Source organism: Onychomys torridus, chromosome 17 (assembly GCF_903995425.1).
Source record: "Onychomys torridus chromosome 17, mOncTor1.1, whole genome shotgun sequence".
Taxonomy (NCBI): Eukaryota; Metazoa; Chordata; class Mammalia; order Rodentia; family Cricetidae; genus Onychomys; species Onychomys torridus.
Genome location: NC_050459.1, coordinates 3,611,432 through 3,638,559, shown reverse-complemented (window position 1 = coordinate 3,638,559; position 27,128 = coordinate 3,611,432). Strand labels below are relative to the sequence as shown.

The 27,128-nt window shown below is 36.1% G+C and overlaps 1 pseudogene; it reads left to right on the top strand.

Moving 5' to 3' along the window:
• The first annotated feature begins 4,095 nt into the window (after positions 1 to 4,095).
• LOC118569150 overlaps positions 4,096 to 27,128 on the top strand; it is a 136,756-nt pseudogene continuing 113,723 nt past the window's right edge.

Sequence of the window (27,128 nt, the reverse complement as noted above, 5' to 3'; positions counted from 1 at the left end):
GGCAAGGAGAATGAAAAGATTGCAAAAGTCGGAGGAATAGGAAGTTTGCTTTGAACTTATGTCTTCTAGAAATGTTGGGGGAGCTATATCTATAAAGGCATAAAAATATTCATGTCTAAACAAGATCTAGACAAGGACAAACATGTTAACATGGAAGGGAAAGATTCATGGGGGCCCCAACTCTAAACAAAGAACTGAAGACAACTAAGGAATGTGGTAACGTGGAGAAATAGATTTCCCAAGGGAAATAATTCCCCAGTTTGTGATCTAACACCAAGTGGTCAGCCCTTATATTATATGAGAGAGAGAGAGAGAGAGAGAGAGAGAGAGAGAGAGAGAGAGAGAGAGAGAGAGAGAGAGTCACACAGACAAAGAGACATTCAAAGAGAGGGAGGGAGAGAGAGAGTAATAACTGAAGTAAAAAGAATGCCAGAGGCTATGAAGTAGAGAGAGGGCAAGGAGGTGAGGTACATAGGAGTGGTTGGATAAAGGAAAAGGAAAGTTGCAAAGTATGTAATTATATTTTAACTTAAAAAATAAAAAAGAAAGAAAATAAAACATTAAAGAGGCAGACATAACTGGACTTCCTAAGATACAGACTGCCTTAGTTATTGCCTTTATATTTGCTGTAATAATGGGACTGGTCACTCCAGTTGATGCCCCTGCATCATTCATTACACATCACACACTTCTTTTTTTTAATTATTATTTTCTTTTAGATTTGTTTATTATGTATACAGTGTTCTGTCTGCAGGCCAGAAGAGGACATCCGATCTCATTACAGATGGTTGTGGCCACTATGTGGCTGCTGGGAATTGAACTCAAGACCTCAGGAAGAGCAGCCAGTGCTCTTAAGCTCTGAGCCATCTCTCCAGCCCCACATCACACACTTCTTATAGAATTCGATGCTTCTTGGCTAGCTAATTGACAAAGTTCATTTCTCACACAGGTAGTATTGTCAGAAGAGGGAAGCAGGAGTCAGGGAAACCATTTATTCATAGGCACTGGTTTTACAGACCATTAGAGAAATATCAGCATCCAACCCAAAGGGTAAACATCTTCTAACATTAGCTTTCAAACATTTGTTTTTAGGCAATGACTGTTAGTAGACCAGGTTTTGTGGAATAAACCATAAGGAAAATTTAATAATTTATGCTATAAGACTTATCCAAAGTTAATTTAAAAGATTTTTGACATTTTTTTTCTAAAAATTAGTCAGTATTCAAAACTGAGTGCTAACTTTGTCAGAGTGTACTCTAATCTCTGCTCTACATTTGGTAACTAATCAATTTTCTTACAAGTAGGTCACTTTTTGTCTTTTCTCTATTTAATTAGATAATGATTAATAGAGTTCACAATAAGCTTCATAGATGTGGAGAATTCTTACATTTCTCATTGCAAGTATCAAGGCTAGGTTTCTTTAACTTTGTAACTAAATCAGCAGTTGTTCAGAAAGGGCCTTCAAGTTGTAATTCTTCTTCTCTTTTTCAGTTTTCACATCGCTTTCAATGACTGTTTGTACTGTGCATTCATTATCCATCTGGGTACTTGGAAACAGCAGCATTCTAATAAAACAGTGATTCAGAATGAACGTTAAGCAAACTCTAACAATATTTTCTTGCTGAGAAGTAAACAAAGTAGTATATGCCTACTGGAAGCTCAAATCCTTGCATTGTAAGACTGCTATAAATGACTATTCATAGAATAACATGCATCCAAGTGACTTCATGATTAATTCTATCATTACTTTGCATAATATATGTAATGTAATATAATCTGTCCTAATGACACAGAATTTAGGAGGAAATGACATGATAATAACTTTTTATATTTACTACTCAGGGATATGTTAAATACGTTACTACTTGGAATGGTCTGACTGAGTTTAAAGTACTAAAAAAATCTGATCAATGATGAATTCTGTTTTCTTGCCTTCTAATATTTACCCACATGAAATTTTACAATTCAACTATTAGAAGTCTAAATAAAAGTATGCTCCATATTCAATTGCATCTTCAACTTACTCCCTGGGATATATTGAACATATATTTAGCCACTAAAGTTCATTTTCCAACCTATTAAATTAATACACTTATTACAACATGATTTCAATGAGATTTAAGTGAGTGCATGCATAAAATTGGGTGTAAATCTTATAGGCAAAACCATCCCTCTCCTTGGATATTTTCCTGCTGCTGGTGGATGAGAGACTAGAATACAGTGCCTCCCTCTGCATTCCTGGATTTTCTGCTTCTGATAGTTACTTAGGGGCCTCTGTAAACTTGATCATAGCATCTTATATTAGCATTCAATACAAAAGCTATTTTGCCAGTTTTAAAGGCAGTTCCTTCCTTCAAGATTTTTCCAAACCACTGGATAAAATTCTTGTACAAGCACTGCTCAAATTCACAACTTTACTGTAATCAAGACGGTTATTCAATTTTTGTAAAATGATAAAATGAGAAATTACTACTATCATTATTACAATTGTGTGTGTGTGTGTGTGTGTGTGTGTGTGTGTGTGTGTGTGTGCACGTGTGTGGCTGTATCTGTGCCACAGGCAAATGTAAAGGTTATATAACACCCTAAGAAGTTGGTTTCTTTTCTTTCATCATGTGCATTTCCAGGATTAAACTCTGGCCCTAGGGCTTGGCTGTGAGCACCATCACTGCCGAGCCATCTCACTGTTCCAAAAGTGTCATTTTTGATTAAAAATATATAAAATCTATTTTCTTATATCTGACAAATTCCACTATGCCCTTTATCCATAAAACAGATTTAAGTATTATCAAATCAATAGATATTTGAGATAGTAGCTGAAGAGTAGAAGATAACATTTATACTATATTGGGACACAAGAGATGGCTCTGTGGTTATGAGTGTATACTGCTCTTTCAAAGAATATGAGTTAAAGTCCAGCCCTCCACATCAGGTGGCTCACAACAGCCTTTCAAGAAAGACCTAACACATACACTCAAATGGCATAAACTCACACAAATGTATACCCATAGTTAAACACAATTAAAATAAACATTTTCAAAAGTATAGTATATCAGTTTAGTCAGTGTGCTGGCTAGTCTTATGTCAATTTGACACACAAATGAACTATGTAAAAGGAGAGAAAATCAACTGAGAAAATGCTTCCATAAGATCCAACTGTAAAGTATTTTCTTGATTAGTGATTGATGGGGGAAGGCTCAGCCCATTGTGGGTGGTGTCATCCCTGAGCTGGTGGGCCTGGATTCTATAAGAAAGCAGGCTTAGCCAGACATAGGGAGCAAGGCAGTAAGCATTGTCTCTCCATGGCCTCTGCATCACCTCCTGCCTCAATATGGAAGTGTAAGTCAAATAAACCCTTTTCTTCCCAACTTGTCTTTTGATCATGGTGTTTAGTTGCAACAATAGAAACCCTAAGACAAGCTGTGAGGTATTGCTGTGACAGACCATGTTTTTGAGAGGATTATAGAAGGACTTTGGAACTTTGGGCTAGAAAAGACATTAAGTGTTGAAAACTCAGTGGGATGTTCTATGGAAGTTTGGAAGATAAGAATGTTGAAAGAAGTGCAGAAGGAGGAGGATTGGCTTGTGAAGTTCCAGAGGGAAGTTTAAAGACTCTATTCGAGCCATTTGTTATTTTCAATTAAGATCCTGTGGTTCTGGTTAACTGGGGCTGAAGAATCAGCTGTGATTAACAAGATACCAGAACTACTAAAGCGAAAATTTTGCTTTGCTGGGATACTGAATTCTGAATGTTTGAAGCTCAGAATTTAGTTGTGATTAAGAAGGAACCAACATCATTGAGGTGAAATTTTCTAGGAACTGTATCTTGAGAGTCAGCACTTAGAAGCTGAGTTCTAGAGGTGGCCAAGGTTGTTCCTCATGCTGGCTGCTTGAGAAACTTGGTAGTATAAAGGTCACTCAGGTGGTATTGGTTTTGAAAGAATAAAGGGGTCATGGGGGGCAACTGAGGCTTGGCACTGTGAGAGGTCAGGAGAGGCCATTGGTGAAAGTGCAACCTCAGTAGCAGTTGATACTTGGCATCATGGAGAGAACCTATGAGGGGCTATTCATGAAAGTGTAGCCCAGTTACAAGAGATGACCCCAGAAGCTTTGGAGATTCCAGGACAATGGGGCAACCACCAGGAACAACAGCAGCAGCAGGAGAGTGGAGCCAGCTGGAGCTTAAAAGACAAGCTGTTTGTGCTGCAGATGGCAGGGCAGAGGAAAGGACTCCAGTCCCTTGGAGGGACCCAAAAGATAGCAAGTGTGTCTTTGACATTGGACATTGTGTTTACACAGTTGGAGCCTGGAGTTTGGCTTTGCATTGGTTTGATTATGACTATGCCATGGTTCTTCCCTCTTGAAGTAAGAAGGTATTTAATTTAATTTTGATTTCTACAGGAGCCTATAGCTGAAAGCTTGGACTTTTTGGATTTTTAGAGACTGTGTGTGTATTTTTAAGGAGACTAAAATTTTGATGTGTTAGAATTTCTGGGATTTTTCAAGTTATTTACTTTTTTTAAAAAATTATATTTTTGTTTTAATTTTACATATCAGCCATGGGTTCCCCTGTCCTCCCCCTCCTGCCTCCTACCCCCACTTTCCTCCCAGCTCCTCCCCTCCATTCCCATCTTCTCCAGGGCAAAGACTCCCCTGGGGATTCAGCTCTACCTGGTAGATTAATTATTTACTTTTTAAACGTAAGATATTGGGGATGAATAAGAAAGGAAAGGTTGTGGCTTAATCGTGATGTGTTTTTGTGTCAAGCTGATAAGTGGTCAGTTGTGGTGACTAGTCTTATGTCAACTTGACAGACAAATGAGTTATCTTTAAGGAGTGAATCTCAATTGAGGAAATGTTTCCATAAGATTGAGCTGGAAGTCATTTTCTTAACTGGTGATTGATGGGGGCAGGGCCGCCCATGGTCGGTGGAGCCATCCCAGGGCTGGTGGCCCTGGGTTCTGTAAGAAAGCAGGCTGAGATAGCCATGGGGAGCAAGCTAGTAAGAAATATCCCTGCATGGCCTCTGCATCAGCTTCTGCCTCCAGGTTCCTCCCTGTCTGAGCTCCTGTCATAATTTCCTTTGATGATGAACAGCAATATGGAAGTGTAAGCCAGATAAAATCCTTCCTCCCTAACTTGCTTTGTTGTCACAGTGTTTGGTGGCAGTGACAAAAACTCTAACCAAAACACTAAGTATACAGACTGTGTAATTAACATTTATCAGTCTATTTTCCATCTTCTTCTCTATCAAAACTCAGAGGTCCTGAATGATATAAAGTCAAAATCCATTATTTATGAATGTGATATAAGTACTTGTAATTAATTACTATGACAAATTAATAATCCTATTCTGATAAGAGTATAAGATGACAGAAATATTGAATATTCATCATTATATTTAATAAAATTTTAGGAAAAATGAAGATAACTAGCAATTATTTTTTCCTTAAACACTATTCCAATGTAGTGTTGTTGTGCACATTTTACAAATAAAGAGATTAAGATGTTAAAGCCTCCATAAATTTTTGCTGTCACTGTATTGTAGATTTATGATTTAATCCACAGTTAAGTTTAGACCACTCAATCAACCTTGAGTCTTGGGAAATGAATTCATTGCCTCTTAAATTTCTCTGTAGCTTATTATAGAGGAGACACTCCTATGTTGTTTTAACTTCATAAACGTTTATCAAATAAAAGCCTGAATAAATAAGCATATATCAGATAAAAATGAAACAGTTCTGTTTAAAGATAAGAGTTCATTTAAAAAATATTAATTTTATTTTTATGTATGTGTATGAAGCTGCAGGAATTTTGTGTACTATACTCAGAAGCCATAAGGCATCAGATCTTTGAGAAAGGGTGTTCTATGCAGTTGTGAGTCATCTGAAGTGGAAACAGAATTGAACCTTGACCCTCTGTTATAGCAGTAAGTGTTCTTAACCTCCGAGTCAGCTATCTCTACAGTCTCTGAAGCTGTAACTTCTTAATAGGAAATAAATGTTTGGATAAAATATTTCATATTTTAGCATGTTAAACAATCTCTATATTTTTATGATACCAATATAACTAGTTTATTGTTTAATTTATGCTTTTTCAAAAAGATCAAGAGATATGCAGTAGGGAAACGTTCCAACCAGAAATAGATTGCACTTATTAAGATTTGACTTCAATTGGCGTGTTTGACACCTTCCGAAGATAACATTTATAATGATGGAATTGGGGTATTATAAAATTTTGAACAGATCATTTTTTAAGGTTGAAAGATAACAAGGAAATTATTATTCCAGATTGTCATCATTATAAAAATCTTCTGTGAAGAGTACTGGGCAACTTAAGAAAAAAAAAAAAAAAAAAAAAAAAAAAAACCAGAGGGTGGTGGTTTTCCTGTGGAGATCTACATATTGAAATTTATACTCTCTTTCTTGAATGTGCATATCATGAACTGCATGACAGCATCTAAGAATGACCAAATTAAACCTATAGGAAGCAATCACCTTTCAGAAGTTTGACAGTTAGATTTAGAGTTATAAGCACACAGCTATGTTTTCCTTTAAGAGCTTAAATACATTCTGCTGTACAGTACTTGTAGTGGGTAGCCATTTCAGCATTGGCTTGGAAGTTCCAACCCCCATTGAGGCTTCAATAATGGTAACGCCTACAAGGCGGGGCCAAGAGAGGATGCTGAAGACCCAGGATCCAAAAGAGAAGGATCTCTTGGTGCCTGGACCCTGAACGCTGGAGGTAGACCGAGCAGAGTTCTCCAGAGAACACCTATAATCTACCTATCCCTTCATTTGTAAGTTACACCAAAAATGGAGTAGCCTTAATAATTTCACCACCCCCTCTCTCGCCCTGCCTTGTAGGCGTGACCATTATGGAAACCTCAATGGGGGTTGGAACTTCCAGGCCAATGCTGGAATGGCTACCCACTATAAGTACTGATAGTCACAATTTTCTCGAAGCATCCACCATGGTTAGTAGATGCAAACTGCTTGCTTAATGGGAAAAAAAAAAAAAGAAAAGAAAAAAAATTGTACTTTCTTAATTTTCAGAAATATTTTGTGCATTTACAAAATGAGAACCCAGTTCTTCTCTCTCTCTCTCTCTCTCTCTGTGTGTGTGTGTGTGTGTGTGTGTGTGTGTGTGTGTGTGTGTGTGTATGCATGTATATGCACACATGAATGAGTGTACTCATCTGTTTCTTCACATTTTCCCCTATGGAATTGTGAGGAGGTAATCTTTTTCTCATCTTAGTTCACTTAGTTCTTTCACATCTTTCACTCCTAATCACATGAAGGTCACTCTGCTTAAAAGCATACAGAGCAATCTGATCCTTTCTAGAGTTTGAGCATGGTTGTTTAAATGTATTAAAATTTAAATAACCAGTCAATAATGTGGGGCGTTTACCCACCAACCCCACAGCTCCCCAGAGTTTTTCTTGAGTGTGAACAGCAGGAAATATTAGATAGAAGGATTTATAATGCAGAGATAAACAGATAGAAAATAAAGGACAGCCTCGAGAGGGCCTGGAACCTATTCCAAAGGGCCCTGACTGGCTCTGCCCTAGGGTATTTATAGAGACGCCAAGGGGGTGGAGAAAAAGACCTCCCCCAACACAGCCAAGTACAGACCATTTCAGACACCTGCACTCAGGCCCGTGGCCCTAATCATCCTCTATTTGGACCTGCTGGGTAAAGCCACGAGGAACCCAAAAACAGGCTCCCACACAGTAACAATAACCATTTAGGTGCTTCTAGCCCAATACTGCTTTAAACTGTTGCCATGAAATACACTATTTGCAATTATTCAGAAAATGTGGAATATATCAGGACCGGAGTATATGAACAAAAATTAGTAAATCTAAACTCATGATATATGTGTGATACATTATGTGAGTATCCCATTATATGTGAGAGGCCCAATCCCACCTTTTAAAAGGGTTCTTATATGAAGGAGAGAGGAATAAGAAATGTTAGGTAAAATAATAGGCCTAGCTGATAAGAGGAAAAACAGAAACACAGGATAGCTTTGGGAAGACCTGAATCAAAATCCACTGGCCCAGAACTTTATTCAAAAGAACTTTTATAACAATGCCACAGAGCAAGGCAAAAGACTTCCCCTTTGCTAGATACAGCCAAGTGCAGACTCTTCCAAATACCTGGTACCCAGGCCCATGGTCCATTCATCCTCTATGCAGCCCTGCTGGGTAAAGCAAGCTCAGATCTCACTAGGAAACCTCTGTGGGCTCCCATGTCTGTGTGTGTGTGTGTGTGTGTGTGTGTGTGTGTGTGTGTGCATAAAGTTTAGACTTATTAATTATATACATATATACATGCATACATACATACACATATATATTGTGTATGAATTTGCATACACATAAGTATATGTGAAAATTTTATAGAGGTACAATATGAACATATCAATATGAGGGTTTGTTGATAAGAGGGTTTACACACCTGTCAGTCATGTATGAGACTACCTTACCAACACAAGATAGCTCTTATTTATTTCCATTTTTGCAGCTTTCTCATGAAATTTAATATACACTTCTCATCTTATGAATAAAGTAAATTATTTTTTGATATAATTGAAGTTTTTATTTACTGAAAACTTCTGTTCCTCATTTGTTAATGTTTTGTATTTTGTTTTTTGGCTCTAACAGATCTGTAAACTCTTTTGGAAAAAGACAGCTTTTTCTTTTTTTTAATTAAGAAATTTTCTATTCGTTTTACATATCAACCACAGATTCCCCTGTTCTCCCTCCTCCCATCCCCCAGCCTCTCCCCCACCCCCATTCCCATCTCCTGTAAGGCAAGGTCTCCCATGGGGAGTCAGCAGCGCCTGGTACATTCAGTTGAGGCAGATCCAAGCCCTCCCTTTTTAATATAAAGTGAATTGTGAGTTCTCACTGTTAAATATTGAAATATTAGTGTTCATTTTTGTTGGAATCATCTATAAAAACTGTATGTCACCACATCATGAGAGCCCCAAGACATCCTTGGATTTTGACCTACTCTGTGTATTTCTTTCAATGAAGAAAATTATTTTCATTTAATGAGGATCAGTTACTAGTGCATGTGATAATTTTAGGGAGTCTAACCTTACATGCTGCATGAAGAGTGGCAGAGCTAGCAGGGCCCCTGCACTTGCCAATACACTTTCGGCATTCTCACCATTATGAGTGTATGCAAATGGTGCAGCCGCAGCTAGAACATGAACACAGGTATAGCCACAGAACCCGGAGAAGCAGTCTGGTAAGTTTCCACACATGCATAGCAATGCACATTGGTGAGAAAGAAGTCCTTCCCTAGCACACATCTGACTGTTGGACCTAATGTGTTAGAACCTTAGCTGACCCAAGTATTGACTAACCATTTTTAATGCTAATTACATGCCCTTGCAATTAAAATTTTCAGATAGTTTAAATTTGTAAACCATTTATGAAATAACTTCTGAAATTTTATATTGCTGAAAATGGACTGACCTTTGATAAAGTGAATAAAAATTAAATATGCTGTATTTATTACAATACAATTGCTTATTAAAATGTTCAGGATTGAATTCTGCATACTTTACTTTTTGAAGATTGTAATGAGGTAATTCTTCATTGTAGCAAAGGAAATGTCCACAGCTCAGTTTAATAAAATTATATTTGCAATAAAAATAAAAATTTTAAGACATTGTTGCATCTTTTATAAAACACTATAACAGAAAATTTAGAAAAGTGTAGACTGAATCACACACAGCAAGAAGATGGTTTTTTCTTTTTTCCTGACACAATGGGGCAGTTGCACATATGAACTTACAGTGATTGTGGTGGCATGTCTGAGACCTGCAAAGGCCATACACACACACACACACACACACACACACACACACACACACACACACAACATCACAGAATTGCTCAGCACACTGAACTCCATAGGTGGAAAAAAATCCCAACATTTGGTCAGAAGAGATGAAAGAGAAGGGGTGGTGGAGGAGATGGGGGCATGGGCCTATATGTTCAAAACACATTGTATTAAATTATCAAAAATTAATAAGAAATCAATGAGAAAACTGAAGCTGAGCATTTGATATAAACAGATACCTCAAAAAAAAATAGCAAAATAGAACCCAAGGCCAATCATCATTTACTGTAGCCACAAAAAAATATTTTCAAGGGAACGGAGTAAATCTTCAGACTAATACTGATTCTCAAGTAACCTAAACATGTTGGGATTAGAGTAGTTTGTTCACATACCAGTAAGTGAAACTCAAAGATCTTATGGGTTTTCACTGGTAGATTTAATAGATAATGTAAAATGCAACATTCATTCTTATGAAAAAAACTTAGAAAGGAATGCATAGTTTCTTTTGTGATAAAATAAATTTCTCTTTATTGAATAAAATGAAGATTCCTATCATAATATTCTTTTAATGTGATGGAAGCACATAGGAATTTAGAACGGGACTCATAACAAGGTTAAACTTCCATGTCTTCCCCCTGCCCCTGCTGCTGACCTTTGCTTTACTGCTCTAATTTCACCTGATGTGTCCTATCGTCTGCATCTTCAGTCTCTGGATCTCTATTCATCTTGTGTGTAGAGGTTTGTGTGCAGGAGAATGTGTGAGTGTGTATGCCTATGTATGCATATCAGATTGTGCCCGTGTGTGTGTGTGTGTGTGAATATTTCCTTTTTAAGTCCTGCTAGAATGCACTTACCAGGACCATCTCTCTTGTATTCAATTCTGGGATCTTGTCTAAACTGTAATTTATAAGAAAGTCTTATTTCGGCTTCATTTTGCTCAGTGTAGAATTGGCTTATTTCTTTGCTTGGGTTTTTATCTGAGGTCATCCGTGAGAGATAAAAGTGGACATTACTCACATACAAGCTATATAACCACTTTTAATGAAACTTTGTATCTCTTTCATCTAAAATTTTCCTGCATTTGATTATTTAATTGCAATGAAGGAACTGTATGTGAAAGTGGTAATGTTTGGAGGTAGACTTTTTATCTTGTAAAATTTTATTATGGTTCTCTTTTTTCCTTATAATACAAATATTTCAAATCACCCTTCTGATTCATGTTAGATTACAAATGGGGGAAAGTCTCAGGAAATCTGATAAGCATAAATCTTATTTCCTTTTGCAGATTCCACATACCTGATAGCAAATATTTTTCTAGAGTTCTATGAAACATTGAATAAGGAAACAGCATTTTCAATTTTTTTTTTCTGCATGAGACATACACGCATTTCACACAGGTGTTACAAAACTGTTTTCACCTGAACAATTATGTGCTTTTGCTTGAGAACAGTAATTACTGGAAGCTAGTGGGATTGGATGTCTCTCAGTATAGGGCAGTTAGTGCTATGCTTTGGCAATGCAACTTAGATGTCTAAGTCAGGACCTCAAAACTGTTTCTTTAAAATAAATGAAACTTCTCCAGATGTTTATATCTAATTAAACTGGAAACACAGTGTATGCTTAAGAAAAAAAACACTCCCATGACACCAGCAATAGGAAGACAGGAGAGTGGCATAAATCTCACAGCAGTTATAGTGGAGTCTCAGGTCCATTTAAATAAGACTGAACAAGATGAATGAGATGCTGAACATTCAGGGTCTATATATTCTCCCTCTGAAAACTATAAGATATTAAACTTGAACTTCCCTTAAACATTTCTCAATAAATCTGTTTTCAGTCTAGTAGAATGCATTTTTCAAGTTGCTACAAACACTTTTTATCTAGGCTGATAAAGGAAGGATTAAGTCTTCAAAACAAGCCAATTATTAATTTTAATTAAAAGCATTTACCATTCTCCTCCCACAAATATTTAGATTTCATTTTACTTAGATCTGATCTAATAACAGGAGTTTAACCTCATCTCTAGAAACTTTCATGAAACTGGAAACACTAAGCATGTATTATCTTGTAAGACAGTATGATTAATAAGCTCCTTTTATAAATCTTGGATAAGGTACAAATTCAGGTAATTAAAAAAATTAAAATTAATAGGAAGTCTAAAATTTGCCCCTCTGTACTTTTATTTCACTAGTCTGTTTCATCGTGTTAAATTATTGCGGATTGGATTTAACAATAAGGAAAAATGATGAGGTGGTTCTTGGAGGAGGTGCTTGGACACTGACTTCAATAACTTATTCTATGATGTCAAGCAAGTGAACAGGGACCAAGAAATATTTTCAGCATAGCCAAGTGTACCACTGACAGGAAACAGAGGTCAAGTTTGTTCCACTAACATACCCTAGAAACGGGAGGCGTGACATGGTGCCCAGAACATCAAGAAGGACATGAACAGTACAAGGAACAGAGAATGTTACACATAGTTTTGAGGAAGGAGGCCCATGACACATATTGTAAGACATGGTTCTAGAAACCTTACTAGGTTGATGTAAGATTGAAGAAATGACAAATACACACTCAGGAAATCTGGGATCAAATGGGCATAGGGAACTTTTTTTACCCAAACCATAATACTCTGTTTGAGGCATCTGTTTGACGATCAAGTAGAGTTGTCTGTTCCAAAGCTGTGGTTGTCATGTGACACATATTTGAAAGTATTTTATACATGGATTCTCTGAAGTCAAAATTTCAGGGAAACTAAGCCAGAGAATCTAAGTGGGTATAATCTGTGCTTTTAAACTGTGTGTACTATGAACATGGGAGGGGGATACACAGGAAAATTAGAAGCAGGACAGGGGGATTAAAAAAGAGATAGGTCTTTCAAAGGAGGAAAGTCAGGACAGAGTAACTATGTGACAATTGGAAGAACTATGTTCATCAGAAAGTGCTTGTTTTGAGCAGTATGCATAAAGTCATTATAGAAAAAATTCTATTCATGATTTTTAAAGAGATTTCCCTTATTAGCACAGTTCCAAAAATACAAATTAAATAATCAATAACATATATTCATCGTTAGGATGAAGATGTATCTTTAATAGTCAGTAATTCTCCAACAAATTAAAAAAATGTGTTACATGCTGAGAAAGTTACCTCTATACTTTATCATACTAAACATTCAAAAGATAGAGTCAATTAGAAGTCTGGAAAGGCATTTATGATATTTACTAAGCCTGGTGAAAGGGCAGCCTGTTCTCAATACAGAACTCCTGTGACAAACAGCAGGTAGGAGTATTCCAGTGACATTTTTCTTTACTGCTAGGAGGAAGCCAAAGTCTTCATTATTTATGTTATTACTTTACTACACAGTGTCTCAGAATTCTAAACAAGTGAACAACACAAAAGTGTTATGGAACACATACATGCGGCCATCTTCTCATCTGTCTGAGCTACACATCTTCAAGATGCAATATAAACCCCCACCTCTTTAATACTGTCCTATTGCAGGTTAAAGTTTGACACCTGCATGTTGGTTGAATGACATGTTCAGAATGTCTGGAATGTATCAAGGTCTGAGGCAAAATGTACATGTAGATGAAGACAAAGTATGTGAAGACATATTTTAATCTTTGCTCAACATCACAGAAGGGACTGTCAGCATTGCCATCCCTAGGTTAGTGGTCCTGGTTATATGAAATTTCAGGCCGAGCAAGTCATGAGAACAGAATTAGTAATTGGTGTTTCTCCATGGCATCTGCTTCAATTCCTGCCTATGGATCCTTGCCTTGAGTTCCTGCCCTGATATCCTGTGATAACAGACTGTGATGTGGAAGCATATAGAAAATAAAGACTTTCCTCCCCATCCAAAGAAAAAAATATTAAATAATTGTTCATTACTTCAAAGTTCATGTCCATAGCTTTGTAGTAGGTAACTCAAAACAGAGTATAATATTGTGTGAAGTAACTGTATTCATAGAAATGTTAGATTATCATAATCACTAATATACTAAAAGCAGAATTAGTGATAAGTATGTTTGATTTTTATATAAACCAATAAAATGAGCTATTAATGATTTTATAAAAAGACTGATATTTATGTGATCAAATGAAACAATGAGTGAAAAACATAAATGAAAGTTGGAAGCAACAAAGAGACATATGATGATTTTGAATATCAAGATCAGTTATGATTAATAATAATGATCACTAGCCTTCATAAAATACATATAAGAATGTGTTTGTATATTCTTAATAACATAATATATATTATGAGGATAAATGCATTTACTCTGAGTGTGGATGAGTGTGTGTGTGTGTGTGCGCGCGCGTGAGTGTGTGTTATGCATGTGTGTTTGTTTAGTACTTGAAATATTTTGAATTACTAAGTCAGTACTGCAACCCCCTCACTGAGGATACTAAAGCAAAAGAATCGCTGAAAGTTAGAGATCAGCCTAGGCTGCTGCACAATATCATTGTGCCTCAGAAAACAAATTCAAAAAAGAAGAAAGGTGGGAGGGAGGGAGGAAAGAAAGAAGTGACAACATTTTGTATCTTTTCTCTAGAGCACTTGTATGAAAATATATTTCCAGTTCATATGAAAGAAATGATAAAGAAATGCTCCGTCTGAGTGTCCAAATGCATTGTCATTTAAATATGTTTTATTTCAATTACCAGACCCATTCACCAGGGAGAAACTGAGAAGTTCTACTATCTAGGTTTAACATATTGCAGAAATCTGCTACTGCAGCCTCTTCAACACTGTTTAAATGTCTGCTCCTTCCATTGCCATTTTCGCACATTAAATGAACCAATTATCAAAGTTTGGATGAGTTATGCCTATCCACACCCAGCTCTTCCTATGCCTCAGGTAATCCAAGGCTTCCCACATATCCCTTTGCGTTTTTACTCTGTGTGTGTGTGTGTGTGTGTGTGTGTGTGTGTGTGTGTGTGTGTGTTCATCATAATTTAAACCTAGGGCCCATGTTAGATTAGATGAATTTTCAGTCATTGAGCTACATCCCAAATCTCCCCATAGCACAAAAAAAAAAAAAAAAAAAAATCACATTTGAAATTACCAACTGCAACTAAATGATTCTTTCATAAATGTCTTGTCTATCTTCATTTTTGTTATCTGCCAACCTTATGTTTTCTTATTTCCTACACACACACCCACATTTATACAACTATAATGAACATATGTGCCCCACATCCCCCACCATTCTGCTCTCTTCAATTCCCTGTCATTTCGCTTGCTTCTGGAGAAAGTCCTCTCTGAGCCATACAGCTGATACAGTCTGGAGCTGACCAGACACTTCTATTATTAGTGTCTATAGCTCCCACGGTTTGTAAGTACATTTTCTTTCTTGTTCCTGACAAAGTGCACTGTAAGCACCCTGGAGGATGAAATTATCTCATTGACCACTTTTTCCATTTGTAGAGTATTGTGGTGAAAAAATATATATTGAAAAATTGAAGAGGACAAAAATAGTTTATAAATCCAGAGCATATGCTTAAAATACAGACACAGGGAAATTACTGATTCAGTAATATTTAATATATGGCAAAAATAACATTTGAAATTATATGAAAATTATAAATTTATCATTTGGTGACAGAAAAAACTGTTACACTATAATGATATAATCAATGTGTTTGTCACTATGGACCCCCATAAAATCAATGGCATGTGGGAAACTAGATAAAAACCGTGGATGACTGTTTTCCTGTAGAAGTTAACTATTCCTTTATTGAGGCTTAAGTTCAATGAATAATACAAGTATATTTAAAATTTAACAAAAAAGTTAAAATAGTACATGGACATGAAAAATTTATGGCTACTTTTGGAGAAGTAGATTTGGGTTTATGAAGATGACACAGGAGTATACCTATTTTAAAATGTATTCTCTGAAATATATTTTAAATGTTCAACTCATCTTGCTATCTTGCCAATGACCTAAATGTTTGAATAATCTAGAGATTGTCATCTATAGACTTTGTGGGATCATGATTTTGCTGATGATTCTTGGGGCTGACTGCTTTTGTACTAGACTATTTTAAGAGCATTAGGCAAATAGTTTTGTAACCTATATAGTGTCTCACTTCGGACAGATGGGAGTATCTGTTTACTCTTCATTGTTCCATAGATGCTTACTGCTGGGGGAAAGCTCAGATTAATTTAGTACTATTTATAGCACAGTTTTGTTTTGTTTTTGTTTCTCTGTAACAGGCTCTGCTAGATGTGAAAATGTTACCAGTATTTTTGTGCTATAAGGGATGAAGTCATTTCCTTGACTTAGGAACAATGCATCTTTTGCCAAAATCCAGAAAAGTGTGATAATCTAATGCTAATTTTCAATTAGAGCATATATGAGACCCTTCCCAATTTTTGAAAATGAAAATATGTTAAATAGAATGTATTTCAGAGGTACAGAATGTAAAAAATGCTGGGAACAATTCCAAGAGTCAAAAATGAAAAGTAATTTACATATACACATTTACCAGTATACTTGAGAAATAGATTTACTATTTAGTAAACAGTGCAGTTTATGAAACTCATGGAACAAGGAGTTATAGTAGAGTGCCTGGTTAAGCAAGCAGATAGTCAAGTGGATATGGTAACATGGAAGCAGATCTTGGGATGCAGAGGCAGGCAGATCTCTGTGAGTCCAAGGTCAGCCTGGTCTACAGAACAAGATCCAGGAAAGGAGCAAAGCTACACAGAGAAAGGCTGTCTCAGGAAAAAAAAAAAAAAAAAAAAAAGAGTGAAGTTCAAAATTTCTAAGGAATTTTCAAAGGCCTTTTTGCCTTCCTCACTAGGTTATGTGGGAAAACTAACAAATTCAAATTCTTCATCTAAATATTAACATGGTTTGATTATATGTTGGAGAATTGGTATGATTTTTTATTTACATTTTATTTACTAATTTTGTTCTTTGACAATTTCATACTTGTATATATAATATTATGATTATTCTTCACCCTCCATTCTCCTTAATGTAGGTGAGTAAAAGAGAAACAGGAAGAAAATAAAGCAAAGGCAAGAGATTAAGTCAGAGATGTAGCTGAATTCCCAATAATGTTTTAATTCTTTCATTACAACTAAGTTTTGGTGTACCCTCTAAAGTGTATTTACAGCAAATTCCTTTAGCTGCTGAAATTCACAGAATGAGAATGGTTATTTAAAGCTCAAAAGAAAATAATTAACATGTTAATTTTCTTTATTTTCTGGAGTCATGAAAAAGAATCTTAAAAACAAATATAAAAAGGGTTTTGAGGCTAGAGAGATGATGCATTCAATAGGTTACAGTGCTTACATGGCAAGAATAAAGACCTGAATTCAAATCTTAGTCCCCATGTAAAGAAATGCCAGCATGGCTGCATCCGTTCTAGAACTCATAAACCAGCCAATCAGCATAAGCAAAATGCCTATAATCCAGTTCATCAATAGACCCTGTCTGAAGACAGTAAGGCAGAGGGCAACAGAGGAAGATATCCAATGTACTACTCTGGCTTTGAGTGGACATGCATGGATGGTCACACTCACATGCTTGTGTGAATACACTATACATGCAAACACACTTACTGATTCCATGAAGGAAGGAAGGAAGGAAAGAAAGAAAGAAAGAAAGAAAGAAAGAAAGAAAGAAAGAAAGAAAGAAAGAAGGAAAGAAAGAAGGAAAGAAAGAAGGAAAGAAAGAAGGAAAGAAAGAAAGGAAAGAAAGAAAGGAAAGAAAGAAAGGAAAGAAAGAAAGGAAAGAAAGAAGGAAAGGAAGGAAAGGAAAGGAAGGAAAGGAAAGGAAGGAAAGGAAAGGAAGGAAGAGGAAAGGAAAGGAAGGAAGAGGAAAGGAAAGGAAGGAAGAGGAAAGGAAAGGAAGGAAGGGGAAAGGAAGGGGAAAGGAAGGGGAAAGGAAGGGGAAAGGAAGAGGAAAGGAAGAGGAAAGGAAGAGGAAAGGAAGAGGAAAGGAAGAGGAAAGGAAGGAAGAAAGAAAGAAAAGAAAGAAAAGAAAGAAAAGAAAGAAAAGAAAGAAAAGAAAGAAAGGGAAAGGGAAAAGAAAAAAGACATAGAGATCCTGAAAGAGTTTATCTTTTATTCAAGAAAAGTCACCTCTCAGATTCAAGATGTTTTGTTTGGACATTCTTGAATGATTTTAATTTCAAATGAGTAGTCAATATCCACTCAAACCATTTTGAAATGTTGAAGCAGAGACAAGATTAAATATCCAAGCTGAAATAAAGACTTGTAAATGTATTTATTTTTACTCACAGATTCTTCTAAACAGTGTTGCATTTCCTAATGTACTGAAAAAATATAATGGTACAAAGAGCATATGATAATGTATTTCAGTGTCTCAGCTGCATCATCGTGTATTATATGGTTTATAGCAACATTGTTTGTTGTGAGTCTTTGAATTCTGACTTCTCTAACAGAATTATTCATGAATTGAGCTGTTTCAACATTCTTTAGTAAATTTTTCCCAGAATATAAACAATTTTAAGTAACTCCTAAGTTATGAAATTCAGAATGCAGAAGTCAGTGCCTTTGACTCAAAATAACAAAGAACGTTTAACTTATCATATGTGATCTGATCCAATGAGTAACTTCAAGTAGTTTTACTAAATGGATGACAATCAGAACAAGTCTTCAGTGGTTAAGTTATGATAAAATTCCAGAGTGGTGATATGGTGCCATAGGCTGAAATTTGAACTCTCGGTAACTGGATCATGGATGAAATCTGTCTAAAATGGGAAATCTTTTATGTATTTTTTAAGAATTGTTTTCTAAATAATGAATCATGAATATATGCATTAACTTCCATGCACTGTTGATCAGAGTAAGACAATTTCAGTGCTTTGTGTTGTTACAATTCTTAGGATCTGTTAATAAAAATAAATACAATGATTCTTGCTCCTATCTTGCTAACACCTTGCCTCTTCGCCCTGCCTGTCTACCTCTCTCATGCTCCCACTCTGAGACAGCCTTCTGCTCTGGCTCTCCCACTCCCCAAATAAACATCTTACACTAGAAAAAATAAATATAATGTAAACTGAAGAATTTTGACTGGTAGAGACAAACAAAACACTATGATTTTAAGAACCTCATGTCATTAATTGCTTTGGCTTCCAGATTTGTTTTATCGGCTTATATTCTATGATACAAATGAGTTTTACATTAATTTTTATTGTTTTCTGTGTGAATCTGAATAGCCATGTTGGACCTTAGATGATTACATATAACAAAATGATGAAGAAAATTATCAATTCTATGTGTTCAAGGCCAGTCTGGTCTACAGATCAAGTTCCAGGACAGCCAAGGCTACATCAAGAATCACTGTCTTGAAAAACTAAGATAGAAAAAAAAAAAGAATATTTTAACTAATACAACTGTATGCTAATTTTACCTTTATGATCATTTTGTTCTGTATGTCTAAATTGGAGAAATTAGACACTATTATCCATTGTAAAACTGGGTACTAGGCTTCATAGTTTTCTTGGCATACTGTTTCATTCACTTTTTAGGTACTATTCATGGGTGGCTTTGCTTTAATACATCAGGGGTTAGAAGCTGTAACAAAGATCATATGATTGCACAGGTGGAAAATTGTTTTTTACCCAAGTATAAAAAAGTAAGTTGTCTATCTCTGCTTTATGTAATTTCAAGGAAACCTAATATTAAGTTAGTATATTGAAAAGCTATAAGCCATTTGAGCAGAAAAAAATGTACATATTAACTAGATAATCACCAAATATTTGCATCTTGTCCTCAAGATCCACAGTCTTCTCTTTGGAGAATATTCTGACTTCAACATAAATTTAATTTCATTGATTTATGCCAGAGGATACTTATGGTTTATTTGCAGGGAACTAAAAACATAGTATCTAAAACTTTGACCTGAAGAATAAGAAGTTCATTTTATTCTGTTTCTCTAGAGTTTTTAAGTTAATATTTGACACGTTTGTATGTGTGTGTGTGTGTGTGTGTATGTATATATATATAAATTATAATATAATCATGTTATTTGCCCCATCCTTTTTCCTAATATTTCCCATTCATCTTCATTCCTCTCTTGCTTTTTTTTCAAATTCCTAGCATCTTTTTCTTTAATAATTGCTACATATGCATATTCATAAATACAGCCTGCTGATATTGTTCTTTGGTTTAAAAATGAGTAAATCATATCTTTACATCCTTTAAAATTTAATGTGTTTGAACATATCAAATAGACATCTCTTTTAAATTTTTTAATCTGTAGATAAATTATATATATATATATATATATATATACATACATATCTATATCTATCTATATCTTTATCTATCTATCTATCTATATCTATATCTATATCTATATCTATATCTATATCTATATCTATATCTATATCTATATCTATATAGATATATAGTTGAAATAGCTACTTTCCAAGTTAAGATCGGTCTTTGTTGTTCCTCAAACACGTCTTGTTTATTGAAGTTCATATATGTGAACTGCTTTGTGATGAGGGCATTGTAGAACAGATAAACAATGAAAGTATATCACTTACCAACACTCATTATGTTAAATGTGCCCTGTATTACTCTGCTGAATAAACTCATTGAGGGAGGAAGTCATGACTTTACAATGGGAGGAATATTTTCAAACACTAATGCTAGTTCTATATGTAAATTCCCTGTGCAAGCATGAGAAAAGAACTAAGTTTTTGAAATAATTAATCTTTTTTTTCCCCCTGAGGTCCTTCAATACAGAACTACAAATTTAAATAACGAGTAGAGACATAGTATTAAGTATCTTTCTGCACTCAAGGGATGATGAATTATAATGGCTAAACACCCCAGACATTAAGTTGAATACTTATCTGATGACAGAGTTTGGAAATCAGCCAATGCAGTGTGGGCATATGGGTGCTTTCTCTCCTGCTGACAGAATAATGTAGAGAGAAAGAGAGGACCCTATTAATAGTGCATGCTCATTCTATTTAACACAACTTGCTCCAAATGTGTTTCTATGTTAAGTGCAAAGTAAGTTTCTCTCACCTTCTTTACCATATGCATATGCTGAATATTTATGACACTGATTGATACCCATCACTGTGCTTTGAGATGCTTAATGCAGATCATATTCAAACACAAGCAGGAAAAAGGCAATCATGATGAGGAAATTACTTGTGTCTGCAGTTTTCACTTAGATCCCTCTATTGTGGGTCCTTGTTCTCTAGGCAGCTTGGGGGGGAAAAATAGGTTTAGAGAGCTAGAGGCCACTTTCAGGTGGTTTTGATTTACAGAACAAATACTCATAAGATTGCTCTGTATCACATGGATTCACAGGGCTGGTGTAAATAAACTCAAAGGGCAAATGGATAAAAGGTCAAAAGATAAACGTTATTAAACACTTTCCTGATAAACAATAGAGAGAGAAAACAGATTTCATAGAAAGAGCTGGAAAAATAAGCAGCTCCTTCAAAGATGGTCATCCTGTTGAAGCCATGGACCTCAGTGATAATAGGAGGGAAGGAAACCTTGCAGAATCTTGTTTCTCAGCTTAACTTCTCCTTCTTTGATATTTAGATAACAAGAAGCTTACTTAGATTAGCTTCACAAAGTGTTCCTGAACACTTATAAATTCCTTCTCTTCTTTCAGTGTGCATGATTTGGTCATTATACCATTCTTCACATCTAGTACTGTGCTTTATTCAGTTGGAAAAAAGCACCATCCTATTGTTGATGAGTAAGATGATTTCCCACTAATTCTCTTCTGTTGTCGATAACCTTTGCTTTGAGTGATATCTAGACATACATACCTATATTATCTTGCAAACTTCATTGTGACTGTTAGGAACAAACAGAATCCTAAAACAGCTTATGTCCTTCAGTGAAAGGCTTCCAGATGATAATAGATGCTCTCATGTTCATGTTGCACAGTGGACCTTCTGAACACTTAACACATTGTGTAGACACTTTCCAAATCTGTGGAAAGGAAGTTTCATAAGGACTACAAGGAAAATTACTAGAACTCTTACTGGTCTGCCAATAGGAACTGTCACAGTGTGAGTTCAGAGAACATGGAAGTCCTCAGGGAATCCACATGCCACAGAGTAGTCCTGACTCAGAAGGGAAAAATAACCTTAAACTCAACCTGACTGACTATCAGTTCAATGATAAGTATTAAGATTCGCTTCCAACTATCAACCTCTTGGTGGATAAGCTATGTACAAAATCCTCCAAAATATTTGGTGGGTACTTAACTATACATAATCTCTAACATAACATGGTAAAATTAAATAAATCCCAGTTCTGTGGAGGATTACCATATGTGTAAATCATTAAAACACCTGGCTTCAAATGAAAAGACTATCCAATTAGCCCAAAATGGCCCAGAACAAACACCTGATTGAAGATTTAGACAGGCATAAAGATAATGATTATGGTTGTATTTTATGTCTATAATATAGATACAGGATATAGATTAAAGATGGTCCAATGGAGTGTCAAGGACAAAAAAATTGCTAAGATAAATGAGATATTAGATAAGTCAATAACAAACAAACTTATGGAAAAAGCTGATGAATGAAAAAGCACAACATGTGTTGGATGAAATTAATTCCCTCCACAAAAGAATCTGTGTATGTAGGATCTGTAAGTGGTAGAACTCTGAGAAGCTAAAAATAACTGAAGCTTCCAAAGAAAAAAAGAGAGATGGACAATACTTTTTTCTCCATTTTTAAAATTTATTATATTTGTGTTTTAATTTTACCCATCAGCCATGGGTTCCCCTGTCCTCCCCCCTCCCACCCCTGCCCTCAACTTCCCCCCATCCCTTCCCCTCTATTCCCATCTCCTCCAGGGCCAAGACTCCCCTGGGGATTCATTTAAACCTGATAGATTCAGTACAGGCAGGTCCAGTCCCCTCCATCCAGGCTGAGCAAAGTGTCCCTGTGTAAGCCCAAGGTTTCAAACAGCCAGCTCATGCACTAAGGACAGGTCCTGGTCCCACAGCCTGGGTGCCTCCCAAAAAGTTCAAGCTATTCAATTGTTTCACTTATCCAGAAGGCCTGATCCAGCTGGGGGCTCCACAACCTTTGGTTCATAATCCATGTGCTTCCATTCGTGTGGCTATTTGTCCCTGTGCCTCTCCAATCTTGGTCTCAACAATTCATGTTCTATCACTCCCTCCTCATTCTCGACAATTGGACTCCTGGAGCTTCACCTGGGGCCTGGCTGAGAATCTCTGCATCCCCTTCGAGATGGACAATATTTAAGAAGGGCATGTTTGGTGCTGTACAAACTTGGTGTCCATTGAACACTACTTGGAAACTCCACTAATGTAAGTGAGGGATACAGAGATGAGGTTAGTAACAATGACATTGTTGAAGGCAAATTTGAAGACAGAAATTATTTATTAAAAGTCATAAAAAAGGAACAATAATTTGGCCACTTCAATTCAATACTCACTTAATATGACACTTTAGAGTTCTATACTCAAAGAAGAAAATCCTTTAATAAGTGAAGGCCAAGAAACTGTCAGATTAATAAACTTTTGCATGCTTTACCATCAGCAGATCTATACTTTGGAAACCAGTGAACCAGGTCATACAAGAATAGGCAGCATCACCTGGTATTCCATTGTCATCAAAGCTAAAAGCAGCTGTCCTGGGTTCTGTAGGAAGCAGAAGTTCTATTAGAATACATTAAATATGTGAAAGATATCTGATCATCCAAACAAACTCAAGCACAGTGTAAAATGAGAATCATAAAAAATATAAAAGCAATCATGTCATCGAAGTGCTACAAATCAGAATCGGGATAATTGGAAGTGATATTATTACAAGTTTTTCATATTATGCATAGAATTCTATAATAATAATAATAATAATAATAATAATAATAATAATAATAATAGATTGTGAAGACTTTGCTTGTCATAAATTCTAAAACAGTAGATGGAATGATAGGAAAGAGTCATAGATAATAAATAGGTAATATTGGTTGTAGTTAGAGGTTTCCTGCCTGGCCCAGTCAGGACAAATCTCTCTTACCCGCCAGTCCCACAGTCGCTCAGACCCAACCAAGAAAGCACACAGAGACTTACATTGTTTAGAAACTGTATGGCCATGGCAGCCTTCTTGTTATCTACTACTTCTATCTTAAATTAACCCATTTCTGTTAGTCTATACTTTGCCACATGGCTTGTGGCTTACCAGTGTCTTTACATGTTGCTTTTCATGGTGGCGGCTGGAGGTGTCTCTCTCCAGCCTTCTACTTCCCAGAATTCTCTTCTCTCTTGTCCCGCCTATACTTCCTGCCTGGCCACTGGCCCATCAGAATTTTATTTACACAGAGCGATATCCACAGCAATTGGTGATGATTTAAAAGTACTCATTTTTTTAACAAAGAAGTACCAAAAATCAAAGAAGGTGTTCACTCAAAACTAATGAGGTTATTATTGATTTCAATCTATGCTGTCTGCTAATTATTTAAAGAACATGGGGCAGGCAAACCTGAGGCCATGAAGAATGTTCAGCAACCAAACATGTTTTCCTTGGAATCTCAGTGACAGTGGTTTCATATCTGGAACCTATGTAGAAGTGGAAGGAGAGAATCGCTATCATAAAGCTGTCCTTTGATCACCACATGGGGATGACAGGATGCACATCTACACACATACATCATGCACACATTTGTGAACTTAACACACAAAATAATAAATTCATTTAAAAAATGAGAATGGATAAAGAAAAGTGGTTCAGTGATTAGAAGTACTTCTTGATCTTCCAGAAGTCCCTAGGTTGGCTTCCAGCACCCATGTCAAGCAGCGCACACCTCCCTCTAACTCTAGCCTCAATAAATCAAGGACGTCTTCTGGCCTCTACAGGCAGCAAAACAAGTGGCACACACACACACACACACACACACACAAACACACACACACATACACACACATACATCATACACTAAATAAATAAAAATAAATGGAAAAAGTTAAAATAACTTAGAAGATTGGATTTTGTGCTGCCTATATGTAATACTTTTTACATACAAAGACAAAAATAAAAAATAAAAATAAAAACCAGGCCATTAAAGAGATTTTAATATAAGGGGTGACTAAACCATGACAGACATGGGTTTAAAATCCCAAAGGATTCCCCCAGCCTTTTTGGAGAAAGTATTTCAGGCTTGTGTTTTTAGAAGAGGAGCATGTCAAGACTAAAGTAATATGCTACAGAAAAAGAAATTGTTTTTGAGAATCTGGGTTGGAAGCATACTCACCTACCTGCATCATTATAACTATTCTTAATATGAACAATGCATTTTAGAATACTTCTTATCCTTTGGATAAATCCTTGTCCAATCTCTCAGCTCTTTTTAATAAACACTGCATTCTGTCCCATGATTAAGGAAGTTCTGTATATTATATAAATGCTTCTACTAAAATGAACTGTGAGGCATCAAGTTTACATAGACCTCATTCATGCCTTTAAAATATTAATAATTCAAGTAGAATTGGCCAGAAACTGCACAGTTCATATGCAGGTTTTCTTTGTAAAGAAGTGTGCTAGCAAGTATTGTACTGGGAAGGTTAACCTTTCAGACAGTTTATTTAGCACACTACATTTTTAAAAAGACAAGATGTTGACAAAGCCATAACCAAAAATCCATTAGTGCAAAAAGCTAATCCTGCCAACTGGTTAATTGAAAGAGACATTTAGCAAGGCCACAGTTTGTGCTAAGAAGCTGAGGGGAAAATGCCACTTAAACAAGGCAGAGCTGAAATGTTCACAAATACCAATATTTTGATAGCTAAATTAAACACACAAGGTAGAAGTGCATGCATTATGAATATTAAAATGACTTTCACAAGATAATCTCACATTCTCCAGATGTTTTAAGAAACAACACACAAACATTAACAGCACTCTTCCTGGAAAGCTCTGACCCATGTGCTTCTTAAGCTTCTGATATTATGGAATCCATATTTAATGCTAAACCCTGCCTGCAGCACAGTACTGGAAAGCTTTCCATCCATGTACGGGTCTTGTCACAAATGGGTAAAGTTCTGCACAATCCAGAGGCATGTGCTTCAGGAAGATAGTCAAAATAACTGACATACATGCATGATTAATGCTAAGCATGTTCTCTTTATATGATTCAGTCACAATGTCGTGTGATAAGAATGTAGGCAGAGCACATATTTTAGACTTTAAAGAGCACATTTGAGGAGAAATTGAAAATGAACCAATATTGTTGAAATGGTAGCCAAGGATTCTGATGACCACTTTTGAAACTGACCCTTTATTTGAATCATCCTTGAGAAGTCTAAATACACCCCAAGGACTCACTGATCTCATTCTTTGAACATCTCTCTCACTTGATATATCTGTCTTGTTCTCCAGCCTCAATTGCCTCCTGAGTATCCTCTTTCAGAAGCAGAATAGAAACCAATCACATGTTTCTTGAAAAATCCACTTATGTTGCCTCCTCTTTTTTCTCTATTTACATGAATCTGCACATATAATCTGTTTAGGTCATGCTAAATACAAAGCATAAGTGACATTGATAATCACAGGTTCCTTTAATCAGAATTATTCCTAGTAACATACTATTTCACCTAGACTCATTTTCAAACATCCCAAATAGCTCTAAATTGTGTTTATATATGCATCTTTAAGGTTGTAAATCATGCATTATTTTTTATTGTTCAAAACCGCTCAACACACTGCTGTTTCTGTGTCTAGCTGAATGTTCAATAACACATCTGCATTAATTTGGGCATTTTTTTTGTTCTGTACATCACTGTATCACATTGTTAATTTTGACAAACAACACATTTACAGGGAGAATTCCAAGACATCATACTTTCTTCATATCAAACTCTACAAAATGATTTTTTTATTATATTTGTGTTTTAATTTTACCCATCAGCCTGGGTTCTGCTGTCCTCCCCCTCCTGCTCACCCCCACATTGCCCCCATCCCCTCCCCTCCATTCCCGTCTCCTCCAGGGCCAAGATTTCCCTGGGGATTCATTTAAACCTGGTGGATTCAGTACAGGCAGGTCCAGTCCCCTGCTTCCAGGCTGAGCAAAGTGTCCCTGTATAAGCCCAAGGTTGCAAACAGCCAGCTCATGCACTAAGGACAGGTCCCAGTCCCACAGCCTGGGTGCCTCCCAAACAGTTCAAGCTATTCAGTTGCCTCACTTATCCAGAGGGCCTGATCCAGCTGGGGGCTCCACAGCCTTTGGTTCATAATCCATGTACTTCCATTCGTTTGGCTATTTGTCCCTGT